At 34.9% G+C, this 15,324-nt stretch overlaps 1 long non-coding RNA gene and 1 pseudogene across 1 annotated transcript in view; both read right to left on the bottom strand.

Moving 5' to 3' along the window:
* LOC118613678 overlaps positions 1–15,324 on the bottom strand; it is a 52,290-nt gene that overhangs the window by 10,370 nt on the left and 26,596 nt on the right. The window lies entirely within an intron of this gene.
* On the bottom strand, positions 7,282–11,826 carry LOC107520989 (annotated as a pseudogene).

Below are 15,324 nucleotides of genomic sequence, written 5' to 3' on the forward strand. Positions count from 1 at the left end.
ACAGTTTCTCCTTGCTGTGAAATCATGCAGTAAGAACCACTGCTCAGGGATAGGCCCAGAGCTTCTCAGAGTCCCAGAGTCATTATGGTTCTTCACTCCAGGTTTTTCCCATCCAGCCAGCAGCAATACAAAGCAGCTAGGATAAGCCTTTTTTGTGCACAAAATAAAGACAGGAACAACAAAGTGTAATTCCAGGGGAAGAAATGGTTACCTACCCAAAGGCAAGAAATAATATCTACATGTAGTACTCAACTGTAAAATGGAAAAACTAAAGTTTCATATTATGTATAATCCCCCAAATTTTATCTTTGATTAACTAAGTTTAACTGATTTAAATAAAAATGTATGTGCTCAGACATAGCCTCAAAAATATGTCCACACTACAAGAATTTGAATAGTTGTATCTTGAAATTTATTCTTTTTAATGTGAATCTTTATAGTAGCATTAATACCTTTTATTTTTGTTTTGTTGCTTTTTGTATCATAGTAAAAACACATTAAAAGAAAATTTGTTGTCTTAACCAATTTTAACGGTGCTGTACAGGAGTGTTAACTATATGCAAATTGTTATACAACAAGATCTCTAGAACTTTCTCATCTTGCAAAACAAACTCTGTACCCATTAAAAAGCTCTTTTCTCCAACCCTTCCCCCAACTCCTGGCCACCATCATTCTACTTTCTGTTTCTAAGAATCTGACACTTTAGATACCTCACATTAGTAGAATTACACAGTACTTGTTTTTTGTGATTATCTTGTTTTACTTAGCATAGTGTCCTCGAAGTTCATCCATGTTGTAGCATGTGACAGGACTGTCTGCTTTTATAAGGCTGAATAATTTTATTTTTTTTAATAAGCAATCTTCATACAATATAATACGGGCTAAAATATTTAAGTTTTCCACCAAAAATTACATATCTGCAGGAAACAAGAGACTTCTAATAGTCCAGCAAAGTATTCTTCAGTGGTTTCTCATATCACTTCCTAAAACAAAAGTCTTATTCCATGTTATTTTAAGTTTAAACATGTAAGCATTTCAAATGATATTCTGACATTTCCTTTTTTGTGAAGGAGTGAAAGAGGTAAGCGTGCAGAACGTGGGGAGGGTAACGGAGTGTCTCTTACTTGTCAAGCTTCCGTTAGGATGGCACACTAATTTATTAGTATTTGAATAAATTTTATTTCCATGGAAAACAGACGAGACAAAATATAAATACTAATTCATGGAGACGGAGACAAAAACCAAAGTAAAACGAAGTCTTTTTTCCCCTCTCTCTTAGGGTTTACTGAAAACCAATTTTTTCAATGTCTTAGTTACCTACTTTAAAACCAGCTAGAAATGTTGACTTTATATAAATGTAAGAAATTCCTAAGTTAATTGTGATCAAATAATGTAAGGCTACCAAAATCTTTATTATTTTGAATATTTTTAAAAGACTAGGTGTACACTATGAATAAATGCATACATGAATAAAGAATTCAGATGAGCAGACATAACAAGCCTGGAAGAATTAGTTAAGTGGTCATGAGGTACTGCCTGGAGGCCTTATAATTTTGGTTTAGAATTGCTGTATTTTTTACTCTTCCATTCTAAAATACTTTCAATTATCTGCATTTGAACACTGACCACAAATGTCAACCTGCTCCCTCATAAACATTTTTGTCAGAGCAGCTAATAGGTAAAAAATTAGGCAGAGAGAAGGAATTACATTTCTTGATTCTGGTCTTTCTCTTCCATACTCCAGCTCTTCCCAGACAGGTCATGTACTTTCAGTCCTTGATGCCTTTTCAGACTTCTCTCTTTAACTGCAATATTCTTCTCTACATAGCTCTTACCAAACCCTAGTTCGTCACTCAAAACAATTCAAAAACTACCTCTTGGGGAGCCTTCCTCAACTTCCCTAGGCAAAATTAGCTTCTATTTTAGTTCCATCACTTTCTATTATAATTTTTATTTGAAAATCTATCACCCTATCACACTATATCATTTTCAAGGATAGGGACTATGCTTTATTCATTTTTGTAGCCCCAGTGTTTATTGTAGCACCTAGCACATGCATAATAGGTGCTCAGTACATTTTTGCTGATGGTCTTTCACACACAGGCACAAACACACACACAAACACACACACACACACACACACACACACAGACTCTGCTCATTCTTAACATACAGTACCGTCTTCAGTAGCTTATTTTACTATCTGCAAAATAGATTAATAAATCTTTACGTGAGAATTTTTTGAACTAAACAAATACTTTTAAAATATACATTGAGGTACTAACTGATTTAAGAGGAAAGTACATTAGGAGAAAATTTGGATCTTTAAAAACATACATAGATGATGCCAGTAATTACGATATATTTGATATATAACTTGAGCACTAGGTACTTACAGAATTTTCCCTATGCTCTTTAAACTGTGGCCAATTAATATTGCATATTAAAATGTGATAGTGATAGTAATGATAAGTCTGATGGCATTCAAAAAGTGACCAGAATAGTTAGTCGAAGACAATAATAGGTAATACTAATACAAAGAAGGGCACAATGTAACAAAGCTATTTCAAAGTCCGAAGGAGTTCCAATTTTAAGTTATTAATTTGGTTGAAATACTTCAAAATCAATAGTGCCAACCAACGCGAACTTCCCAAGTTCACAAGCATTTACTTTTCGTAGATGCCTCAGTTTCTTGTCTCTCTTGATCTTATATGAGTTAACCTACAACATTTAGTCATTCCCACTTTGAATATCCTACACAAATTGGTCAGAAAAAAATAAAAATAAAAACAAAAATGACCACTGTCTCAAAAAACAGTAACACATTACCAAAACCCTACGCTTAAAATAAAAAGACCTCAAAATTGGAGCTGGAAAAGGGCTGAGAGAGAATGTTCTTATTAACATTTCCCTCTTCCCTGAAATCTGCATAGAGCACTTTTACTTACTATCTAATTCAATACAGAACAGCTAAGAATTAGCTCAGCTTCGTTTTTTTAACTTGCAGACTAGAAGAGAGATTTTGTTTTAACAAAATATCATTGCAAATAAACAATTTGGAATTTTCATGGAGTTCATAAAATTACATTGCATCGTCCCTCTCTTACTCTCTCCCTCTCTAGCTCTCCCACACCCTTTCCTCCTTCTTTCTTTCCCTTCTCTGTGTTTCAAAGAAACCTAACACCCTTGGCCTTGCTCGTTTCAACAAGACCATTTCTAAATTTTCCCTTGATGAATCTAAATTTAAAAAAATGTGTGACCAGCTGTGTTCCCCCCTCAATTTACCCAAACGACCTCACTGCCACAGTTCAGGGATGCCAGTAGTGAAGTCTCACTAGTGGCTGCCAACACCCCTGAAATACCGATACAGTAAACTCTCAGGCATCAAAGGGATCCCTAAATCACACCAAGGACAGTTTTATTACCCATAAAGCAGAAAACCCACACAGAAGAGAAGCTGTGCTGGCTTTACTGTTTATTGGCAGGTGGAACTGATCAAGAATGTGAGGATCTGTGGCACCAATCATTATGGGCTTCTCATGCTCAAATAAGGATTCCACATCACCCAGCAATAGCAGGACATCGGTGCCCAAGAAATACAAACTTGGAGCTATTGATACTCGAGACTGGGCTAGACAGACTGGCTCAGAGAAAATAATATTAAGGGACAAGTGTAGAAGATAGGGAATCTATGCTCAAAAACCACAAATAAAGCACAGCAGATTATAATTCCTTTGAAAATAAACGTGAAGATGACCCTGAATCAATTCGGTAAAGGTGATATTAAAACGGATAGGGAACTCATAAGCAGGCCTAGCTTCTTCTGAAATCCTCTTTACGAAGGAGGGAAGGAGGCCAAAAGTTGTATTCCCTGCAGGAAATAATTCCTTGTTTGCAGCTGCTTTACCAGATACTGAAATGGGTAGAGATGCTACTAAAGGACAGCAACCTAAAGTCAGGAGATGGAGAAGAGAGGCAAATGTTTTATGAAAATCCTAACATAGAAGAATCCAGAAAGGCAAAACATATATAATAGATAGTCGGTTTCATGGTATGAATATTCTTTACTTTGAAAACGATTTTGCTGCAGCATTGCTCTACATATATTCCTAGTATATTTTACAAATGGTTTTCTCTTAAAAAATGATACGTATTTATTTTTCCAAAGACATCCATTATACAATATAAAAACACTGTGTGACGATTATGCCAAAAATATCTATATATTATGTTTATCATGCAAAAACAAATTATAACTACTGAAAACCAAATATTATAACAAATTGTCCAGAGACCTTGAAAGTTTGTTATGGAATACTAAGTAAATTAAAATATGAAGAAAAAAAGATGAGTTGATGGATTAAAGCAGAAGTTTGCCTTTTATGAAATCACTCAATCTATATCAGATAAAAACTCTCACCAAGGAATTTTACATAAGTAGCTTTCAAAACTCTAATAATTTCAAATGTATTCCATTAAAAGCTTTATAACTTTCTTCATTAGTTATTAACAATTACCAAAGGGAAAACATAGGGACTATAACTTAGTTAAAAATAAAAACAGCTTTTACTGAAAGAATTATCACTAAAACTTGAAAGAAGGAAAATATGAGCATATAATATATGCAAAAAAGCTCACATGTTCATATATCATGTATCAGTTATCAATAAATGTGGGAATAGCAAAAAAAAAAAAAAAGAAAAAGTCAAATCTAACTGTACAGTGTAATGAGAAACCATTCACTCAGCACATCTGTGATTACTTAGAGTATAATTCTTTGCGATTCTGAGTATCAAAGATCATCAAAAGCTATAAAGCAAAGCAAGAACCTTTTAAGCATTTGGTATACACTCAATGATGAGTCCTAAGTCGGGCTTAACATTTAGAGTCGAATTTCAGAATATTGAAATTATGCTACATTTTAAGACAAAAAGCAACTCATTTCAATGATCATTTCAACCTGAAGGATTAGGACATTCCTGGAATGAAGTGGCCTTCTGCTGCCTTTATTATTATTTTTATACTATCCACGTATAGAGGATTAGGCATGAAGTCATGCAACAGCTGTCTGGTCATGCGTATGCTATGGTCCAGAGGAAACGAATTGCCCACCTGCAGTGCATGGGTTAATCTACAGTTGACAAATGGTCTCTAGCCAGAGTCAATGCAACATAATGAAGAATTTATAAGGTACACACGAATTTAAAAATGGGGGTGGGGTGAGAATAACTAATGAGATTATTTTATTTATTAACATCTACATTTCTAAGTCAATAAAAAGTTTTGATTTTTATTTTAAATAACTTTCTCTTAAGTTTTTCTTAGATACATTCCCATTTGACAATATCTTATAAATCCTAAAGCTTCATTTAGAAAGCTGATTTCAGAAAGAAAAATTTCTACCACTGGCAAACGGCTTGGAAGCCTGTTCAGAGAATTAGGGGTCATGAGCCAAAACAGTAAAATTGAAGGCAAAGCCTTCTATGGAAGAAGTTATGTTTGCTGAGTGAAGGTATAAACTGATCACAAGTCAAAACCTGGACCAGTCAGGAGAGGCATACTGCCACAGGGAGGGGACTACACAGGAGCTCCTAACACCTGATCACTCTGTTGGACCTCCTTCATCCAACCTGCCTAGCAATGAACCAATGTCTCTCCATGGACCCAGGTTTAGCTAACTCTGGCAACCGCCCTGCTTCCTACACTGCTACATACAGACTCACATATGCAAATTAAGCCCTAGAATGCATTTCCAGAGTGCCTTGATGTGTTTTTCCCTGCTGCAAAGAATGTGAGCTTCAAGAAGACTCCCATCAAAGAGCCGGAAAAAATTCTACCTTCACCCTGTGTGACCCCATCCCCAAACCCAATTCATTTTCCATAAGATGATCTTACAAAGTGAAAATTTAATCATGTTCTTCTACTGTCTTAAAGCTTCCAAAGCAAAAATAAAAGAACTTAAATTTTTGTCAGAAAAGCCTTCCATCTCTACCCTGTTAGATTGACTTGGGTGCCCTGGGTATAACCCTAAAATATTAGTTATAACTTATTATTATTATTATTATTGTCAATATTGTTGTTAATATAATTACCATTCTTATTACTTTCCTCTGCTAAAATATCAGCAATGTAAAATCACTGCTTGTTCAATGCTATTTCCTTAGCATAGTGTCTGGAACATAGTAGACACTCCAAAATAGTTGTTAAATGAATGAATAAAATGTATTGCTCTTGGTTACAATACACATTTCTGTTTCACAGAAGGTATATTTTGAAAGAAGAACATTTTCCCTGGAAAATTAAGAAACCATACTTTAAAGACTATTTTCATTTACATTTACATATAATATAGATAATATGCTATATTACATATGAGCGTGTGTGTGTGTTTTATATTTAGAAAGATTCAGGACTACTTTCACCATCTGTGCATAAATAGGAAACCAGAGCTTTCCCCTTCTTGCCATTGTAATGTAACCTTGATGTGATGTTACCTAGGCAATGAAGCTGCTGGGATTGCCATAAATTACCTCTGGTGGGTAAATGTTCACATCAGTGAGGTCTTTAAACCAGTAAGGAATAAAGAGCATTAGAAAAACAGCATAAAAACACCCTTGCTTAGGTCATTCTTTAAATGGTTGAAATATTCCCTTATCTATTTGGGTTTTAACATGTGATATTTTGGGTTCTTAAAATTATTGGCACGTGGTATGAAATAATAGTCCGTTTGAAGACCTCTCATTTTAACATCTCTGAATTCCCCTTGCTCTTATCTAGGGGCAGCCATTTTTAAATTGCTATTGCTTGTATATGCATAAACTAGAGCACTTTTCTTGTCACAAATGAACAAATGCAAATCGTAAAGTTTTAGTCAACACATAATTTAGACCATGTGAAGAAGGAACGTGAAAACTAGTTGTTGTTTGAATAGCCTGATGAAAATTTCTGGCCTGATAAAGTATCATCATCAAAATCTGTAGAATGACAGTTATATCTTGGAAAAAAAAAATTCAAATTGACAATAATGAAAGATTTGTAAAAATTCTGCAACTCAATTGTACACACAATATCTTCTGAAGGAATGTAAATATGATGAAACCAAGAGAAAAATGATTTGGAAAAATTAAATTCAAAAAAGTTATTTTAGGGATACCTTATCCAATTAATTTGCTATATATCTATATCAATAATAAATATCTATGTCTAAAATTATAGAAATACAACTAAAACAGTTCTCTAGGCAAAATAAACTATTATAAGTATAATTACTTATACCTACTTTCTAATGAAAAAAATGATAAAAAAATAAAAATAAATAAATGATTGAAAGGTTTAAAACACAAAGCTGGGGACAAATGCAAATTATTATTGACATTTGTCAGCTTTGCATTTCAGCTTTCCTCTTCCTCATTGCAATTTTGAAGTAAATTTATTTTTCTTTGAGTTTTTCCCTACACTACCCCCAAACTCCTTTTTTTAATAGGACAAATTGATTTCCATATGGTGCATCGAGCCAGGACAGGAAGACCTTAGGCTTCCCTCAGCTTTCTCTGTTCTTCTGATTATTACAAACTACCCCAGTGAACTGGACTCCTCTGACCTTTAACTTCTCTCTTCCTGGTCTCTGAAACAGAATCACTTACAGATGAAGCAAAACTGAAAAATTGCAAACATTTGGGTGCCAAGATGGCTCAGGCTCCCTCTAGAGTAGTTCTGTGCATTGTGTTTTCTTGTTACCCATATGATTTCCAGCCTCTGATCTGACCGAAAGTCACAAAAGGTAGACAGGTAACTTAAGGCTAAAAATTGATTTTTTTTTTAGAAAAGGAAAAGATGGTATTACATCAAAGTGTTCTCTTTTTCAAAATTAATTCACAAACACCTACGTGCATAGATTTTAGATTTTGGTTTTCGTAAAAAACCTAGTCTTATAGAAAAAACTCAATAATTCAGTCCAACATTTAAAGGGTGTCTCATTTGTGCAAATCAGTACGCTGAGTACTGTGGAGAGAATACAAAATAAATAATACATTGTTAATGCTCTTTGAAGATTACAGCTCAATGGTAGAGACAAATGTACACATGAAAAAATTTAATATACTACACTGAACAAATTCACCTTTTATAGAGCATTACTGTACTGCAAGCACAAGTATATACATACACATACACACACACACACACATATGTGTACCCATTAGGGCACACATAAAATTTTCTGTAATTATCATAAGGTCCTTGCACTATACATGACACATTCTATTACTGAACAAAGACATTAAGAAATTTAATAAATTTGTCCAAGGTCACACAACAAGTAAACTAGTAAGTAGCCAAGCTAGACTTTGAAGTTCAGTCTACTTAATACCAAAATTCATGCTCTTTCCACACAACATCCAGTCATAAGTAGTGTACATTATAAAAGCCCAAGCAAAGTAAGAGGAAAGTATAGGAGAAAGACAAAACAGAGACAAGCTACTGTCGGCATAAAGATGAGGGAATAATTAATGTTTGTGAAAAAACAAAGCACAAAAAACATCTTTTCCTTACCAAGTTTTTAACCTTCACCACTTCAGTTGTAAAACTTTAAGAAACAAAAAGGAGGCTATTCTCACCTCATGCATTTCAGTTAAAGTAAACATAAAATGGCCCCTCGGAATAGTGTTGTCAGTCATTGGACCATTTTTAATAACAAATTATTGAAAATTTCACCATAATTAAACATCTCTGACATAATATATAACCTGGGCCTAATATAAATTATAATGGATGCATATTGTTACTATTTTGTGTATCAAAAACACCAAAAATTTCAACGAATACAATGTTACTCATCTTTCATAGGTGCATTAAGGACTCCAAAAATTAAACGATGCCCTTTTTGACATTTTAAATTGGGTTCACCAATAAATAAGAGATTTCCTAACATGAAAATCAGATCTCTGCTAATACAGCAAAGTTAGCAACTGAAGCACTAATCTGGAAAATTCGAGGTGTTCAATTATGACACGAATTAAGAGCCTGGAGCAGAACACATCACAGAGACTGACTCAAACCCATCTCAACAGCTTGTGTCCATAGGTCAGACACTCAAGGCTTTCAGGGTTCACATGAATTCTCCTTATAGCCGTTTTCCGAGTCACCATCAATTACTCCAAATGAACAACTATCTATACATATACTTCTTCCGAGTAACTACAACCACCTGATGAACTTAGGCACAGAACAAAAAGCCAGGACATTTAAGAAGTATGAAAATAATCTTCTAAAACCAGAGATCATGGCTATTTGAATCCCCTAAAACAAGAGCTCTGAATAGCGATCCTCCCAAGATCTACAGGGTACAAATACATGACCTTCAAAGGCTCAGACCTACACTGAATGTTCTCAAAGCACCTTTTTGGCCACAGAGAACCACAAGGTGAAGGTAGGGGTAAAAAAAACAGATACCCCACACTCCCATTTCCAAAAATTCATTTTTGAAAGCACAGATTATTCTCAGAGGGGTATCAATAAATTTAATAGCAAATACATGTTATAACCTTAATTATGTGGCATTATCTCATGTTCAAACTTCCCCAAAATATCTAGTTTTATGTTAGTGCTAGTTTTCCTTAAACTAGCACTTAAAGCCTCCTGGGAGGATGTGGCACACATCAGATGCAACAGTCTCATTGGAAGATCCCCTAGCAAAGAAACTCTCTAAAGCTGTTTCTGGGCTTCTCCTGTTGGAACAAGAGCTGCAGAGGAGGACACATTCCAGGAAGACTTTCTTCGTTACCCCTGGGGGCTTCTACCAAGTTGACTTGCCAAAACATGTGTCTGCTGATATCAAGGAGGACCTAAAGTACAGTTTTGCCAAAAGGCACAATTTGTCCCCTTGAACTGGGCAATGAAAAGTGTAAAGATAAACCTCCATGGATGCATCATAGCTTATGGCCAGCATTGCAGAAAAATGAGAGGATTTATTTTGATGAAGCTGAAATCTCCCTTGACTGTTTACCTTCCCAGTCCAAGGCATATCCCCTAAGACAGCCAACCTTTTACCTATTACACACAATTATGTAATCAGAAAGAATACATATGCATTTTAAACAGATATTATATCATATTATTTATTCTTACTTAAGCGTATTCTTTTCGCTCAATAATACACAATAGATGTATTTACATGTCTACAGTATTCTATAGTTCCTTTATGTTTAGATACTCCTCAACTGATAAAACAAAAAATGTTTCTCAGTTTTTCAAACAACCACGTTCAGTGAATATCTTTGCAAATGTTTCTTGCACATTTTCCTCTGATATCTACTAGGAAACAAACTAATGACTATAAACATTTTAAATTTTAATAGATGAGGCCACATCACTCTCTCTGTTGTGTGTGAGTGCCTATTTCCACACCCCCTTGTCAAATTATGTTAGTAAATATTTAAAGCTCATCCACCTGGCGGTGAAAAAGTGGCACCTAATTTTTGTTCTGTATGTTTTTGATTATTAATGAAATATATTTCTATACATGTTATTATCTGTCTGCACTTCTGTTTCTATACATTGACTGTTCATATACCTGCCCATTTTTCTATTGGTTTCTTTTTCTTATTGAAATCAGGAGTTTTTAAAATGTACAATATAGATACCAATTTTTTGTTATATGTAGTGCATGCACTTTTTCAGTTTTTCACTTGTGTTTTAACTTCGTTTATGGTCTATTTTTAAAATTGATTTTCCACTTGCTTATAAAAGCCTTCCTTACCTCAAGGCACTAATTATTCTATCTTTTCTTCTTGCAAAGTTTTTTTTTTTTTTTGGTTTAATAAAGTTTTATTTTTCAAAATGGATATTGCTGGAACCTGTTGTTCATACATCTTCACCAGCAGCTGCAGCATCCCCACCCTTGTTTAAGGTGTGAATTACTTGAGCTCTGTGTTTTGAAACTAGTTTAATAAGCCCTTTACTAAGAAGCTCCTGAAGGGGCTGCTCTGGCCAAGGAGCCTCAGATCATCAGTCACTCAGACAACATCTGGGGTTATAAGCTTATAGCTGGGAACTTCCCTACACAGTTTGTCATATGTCAAACAAGACTGGGTGTTTAAGCTTGTCTAGAACTTTGCCTTTGGATCGACCACTCCTTATTTTGGGCCCTACCCCCATGTTTGTTCCCTGAGTCTTTGTCTTTCTTGGCCAACTTTCTGACATCTTATCATCCTTGGGTGGCATAATAAAGTTCAGAGACAGTTGCTATCACTGAAGCCTCGCTGAGGTGTTGGACAAAAAAGTTCTTCTTGAAAGTTTTTAATATACTTGACTTTAATTTTTAATGGTGAGCAGTAGAAGATTTTTTTCAAAATAAATATAAAGTTGTCCCATAACTTTTCTGATTAATTTGAAATAACATATTTATATCGAATTTTGATTTACACATGGTCCATTTTCGGGATTCTATTGTATCCCACTGATTCATTTGCCAATGGTTCAACTGACACTGTTTTAATTACAATTAACTCTTTTTATATGTTTTGGTATAGAGTAGGGCAAATGTCTGTTTTGTTTTCTACTTTTAAAAAAATGGCTAGTCTTAGATATTTTCTCTCCCATATCAGATTCGCCTTGTCAATTTGCATGAAAAACACGTTGAAGTTGTAATATAAGCAGTATTTAATTTAGAGATTAATTCTGTGAGAATTCATAATGTTTTCATGCTTGAGTCTTCATAACCATGATCATTATACGTCCCTGTATTTATTGAGAACTACCTCTTTAAGCCTTTCTAAAATTTGATTTAATTCATTGATTGGCTTAATTTTATTCATTTATTTCACATTATTAATATAAAATAATACTATTAATATCTACCAGGCTATCTCCTAATATTGCCCCATTATTCTTCTTTTTCAATAATTTTCTACCTTCTGTTGCCTATTTTACTAAAAGTATACCTTTAACTAGTTCTAAAATAAAAACCATACTTTATCTTCCTCATCACGAAAAGATGCACATATTTCAAGTGACGTGAACAAAGGGACGTTAAGCAGAGTACAGTCCAAAAAAAAAAGGAGAGCTTGTTCAGAGACAAAAATAGGAAGCCACAGAGTATGTCTGATGGTTCAACTGTGAGGTTAGGAGCATGGGTTTAGGGGTGGCATTAATGACAAGAGGACACACTACAAATGTAAGAGTGGGTCAACTCATAAAGGGCTTGCATGTTCCAGGATTATAGTACAGAATTTGACTATACTATATTTACTTAACTATGTGATGACACAATTTTAAACCTAGAGTTCCATTTACCAGCATAAATCATTTTTTTAGATGCAATTTCAAAAATAGATATTCCTAGCATAGGTATGGGATGTATGCTCACTGACAGGTTGGTCTTGTTTGGGGCAAAGAAATTTCTCTTAAAAGGGATGCATAAAATCAGTAATTGAGTTTTGTTGGAAAAATAGAGAATAAGTCAGGTGAGATGGATAGGCTTTTCCATTTGGTTGTGGAAATTAGAGAAATGCAAAATGCCCTAAAGATTAGCAAGTATATTACTGAGCAGCAAAAGTAAATAGGTTTGTTTGTTTATTTTTTAAAGGAGAAGGCAAAGAAAAGGAAGCTCAGGGAATGGGGCAAGAGCAGAGGTTGCAGAGAACCACATGGCAGTCAGAAATGTCAAGTGTGCCTAGGCAGCCTCTTGCTTCTCCTATTCCCTCCATGCCTCCTTCGGGTAATCACATCCTTCTGTATCTAGCCTCACTCTTCCCCTGCCTCCAGTTGTTGTTTGCCCTGATGCTGCTCAAGTAGAACACCTTTTATTTCTCCGCTCCCTCAAAAGAAAAAAATTCCTTTGCTATAGACTGTGTTCTCTGCTAGATGGCAATAAGTGGTGAGCTATTCATTAGATGAAGAGATCCTCCTAGTGAATGAGTTAGTTCTCTGCTGCTGCTTCTTGAGCACTTGTAGCTTATCTCAGATCAAATGCCCACTTCAAGGACTCCACTAGACAATTTTGGTCAGGAAGGCTTTTAGCATTTCTATAATCAAAATAAGCCATTCAGTAGAGTGGCCCTGGTAAAAATTTTTGAGCAGAATATTGTCAAGAAAAAAAAAGGCTGAAATCTAAGACACTGTCTTACTTAATTCAGGACATATGGTTACCTTATACTAATATAGTCAAGTACATCAGAAAAATAAAAAATGGGACGTACTCACAGCCAAGTTAACTCTGCCATATGAAGCTTAACCCTGGAATTTCCTGTATTTGTATTTCAATTGTAATTCATTTTCTGGATTTATTCTTCTTATTTGGTGGGGGGGGGGAGGTTATTGGAAGGAAAGAGGGAGAAAAGGAGAGAGAGAAAGAGGGAAGGAAACAAGAAAAAAAGAGAAAGTGTTCAAAATATTTGTGAAGTTAACATTAAATGATCGCTCCTTCCCAGCAATGGGGGGGGGGGGGGGGGGAGGTCCTTACCCTGAGGAAGAGGTATTTAAAGCAGACATTAAGGAATACCGGCATTCAAAAGAAGTGCAAGGCCTATATGTGTTTTGATTATAGAGAACACCATAAAACACTTAAATGAATACTCTCATAAAAAAGACTTAAGCCACCATTCATCAAGTTCATCGTCAGAGTATTTCCTGTCAAATGCCAGGATAGTAGTTTTATCTGCTCTTTAGTTACACACATAGAAACAAGGCTCAATTAGGACCCAAGAGTAAGAAAGGGGATTTACTATGCTTCAACATTACCCAAAAATGCGCCCAGGTCATATTGCATAACCCACAGGAGCAAAGTCCTAGCTCTCAAATTTCTTGTCCTCAAAGTTATAAAAAGCTGAACTGGCTAAGATCTGCAGAGCTGTCCTCACTCAGAGGCTGAGCCAATAGGACACTCATTCTTTACCCCTTTCTCCTGCATGGTGTTGCCATACAGTCCAAGAGCACTCTCTAATTTCACACAGGGAGATCCCTTGCATTTGTAATTTTGGATGAAAATACACAATTCTTAAGGATCCGATTTTTAAAACAATGGTAAAAGCCTTTTCACACAGGAATTACACCCTGTTTTAATCTACTTTTGCACAGGTTATTCTTTAAAATGTTCAAAACTAGACAGGAATGTCAGTGAAATCACTGCGCTTGCCTGACTGAACCTGGGAAACAAACATTTTCCTGTTTATGACGCCATGGCCCTGAATTTGCCACCTAGTTTTCCTCTTTCTTCATTCATGTAATGCGTATAACAAGAGGCGTATTAGAGCTTACTTGTACAGCATCTGAGAGCTGATTAGGCACATTTCCAAATACAGTAATCTTGCTGGCTTAAAATTGGCCCATTTTGGGAATATTTATACCACGGACATGGGCAAACACTACAAAAATCAGAACTTTTCTCTAGAGAGCCAGCTGTTAAACATTAACAACACAACTGAGTATAAAGTATGTTATACATATTCACAATGTACTGACAAGTTTTAGAGACACTGTTGAAAAGTATTTGATTTTGCTATTTTCTACGTAGATTAGAAGATGATTAACAAAAGAGTTTGTTTCCACATTATTTTAAAAACAATTAACTTTCAAATTAGGATTGAAACCAAACTAGAATCTAATGTGAAGTGACATGTGTGCTTATTCATGACACATTTGGCCATCACAAAGCTCCATTTGCCTCTCACCATAATGGAGGATTTACTGAAGGTGTCATTAAAGACATTTAAAAGGCATCTTGCTCTGTACCTTTAAGTTCCAGAAGGAAGGAGCTAGGAAGTTTATAGTACAGTTTGGAGTTTAACTGGGTAATTTGCTTCTCCCTCTTTGGTCAGCAAGAATAACAGAATGGATCAGACCACAATGAAATGATACCACCTTTGCATAGAGCCAAATGACATTTCTTTTATAATCAGCAAATACGTCAAGAGGCCCTCCCAGAAGGAACTATGTACTTGAAAAATCACAAACGATGAACTTAAGTCTGTTTCTATTAGAGAATTCTTTCCCAGACATTATGTCACTTTATTTTTCTTTTAATGTTGTTTATGAACAGATCTGCCACTATAGTACAGGAAATATGTTGATTATACTTATCAAAATGAAACTGTTTTCCAAACACTTTACAATTTTCATGTCAATAAAATAACTTGGAACATCTTAGGCAGATAGACAATTTATTCATCAAATTGTATGTATATTCATTTATAAGGTTATTTTCTATTTCAAAAATTCATATCTTATAACTAAACTATTCTCTCCCTTGGGACTGAAGTTCTTTTATCTAGTTCAGAAACATGTAGCAAGAACAAAAATGTATCAATTTTCCAAACAAATTATTAAACA

This window comes from Rousettus aegyptiacus, unplaced genomic scaffold (assembly GCF_014176215.1).
Source record: "Rousettus aegyptiacus isolate mRouAeg1 unplaced genomic scaffold, mRouAeg1.p scaffold_m13_p_2, whole genome shotgun sequence".
Taxonomy (NCBI): Eukaryota; Metazoa; Chordata; class Mammalia; order Chiroptera; family Pteropodidae; genus Rousettus; species Rousettus aegyptiacus.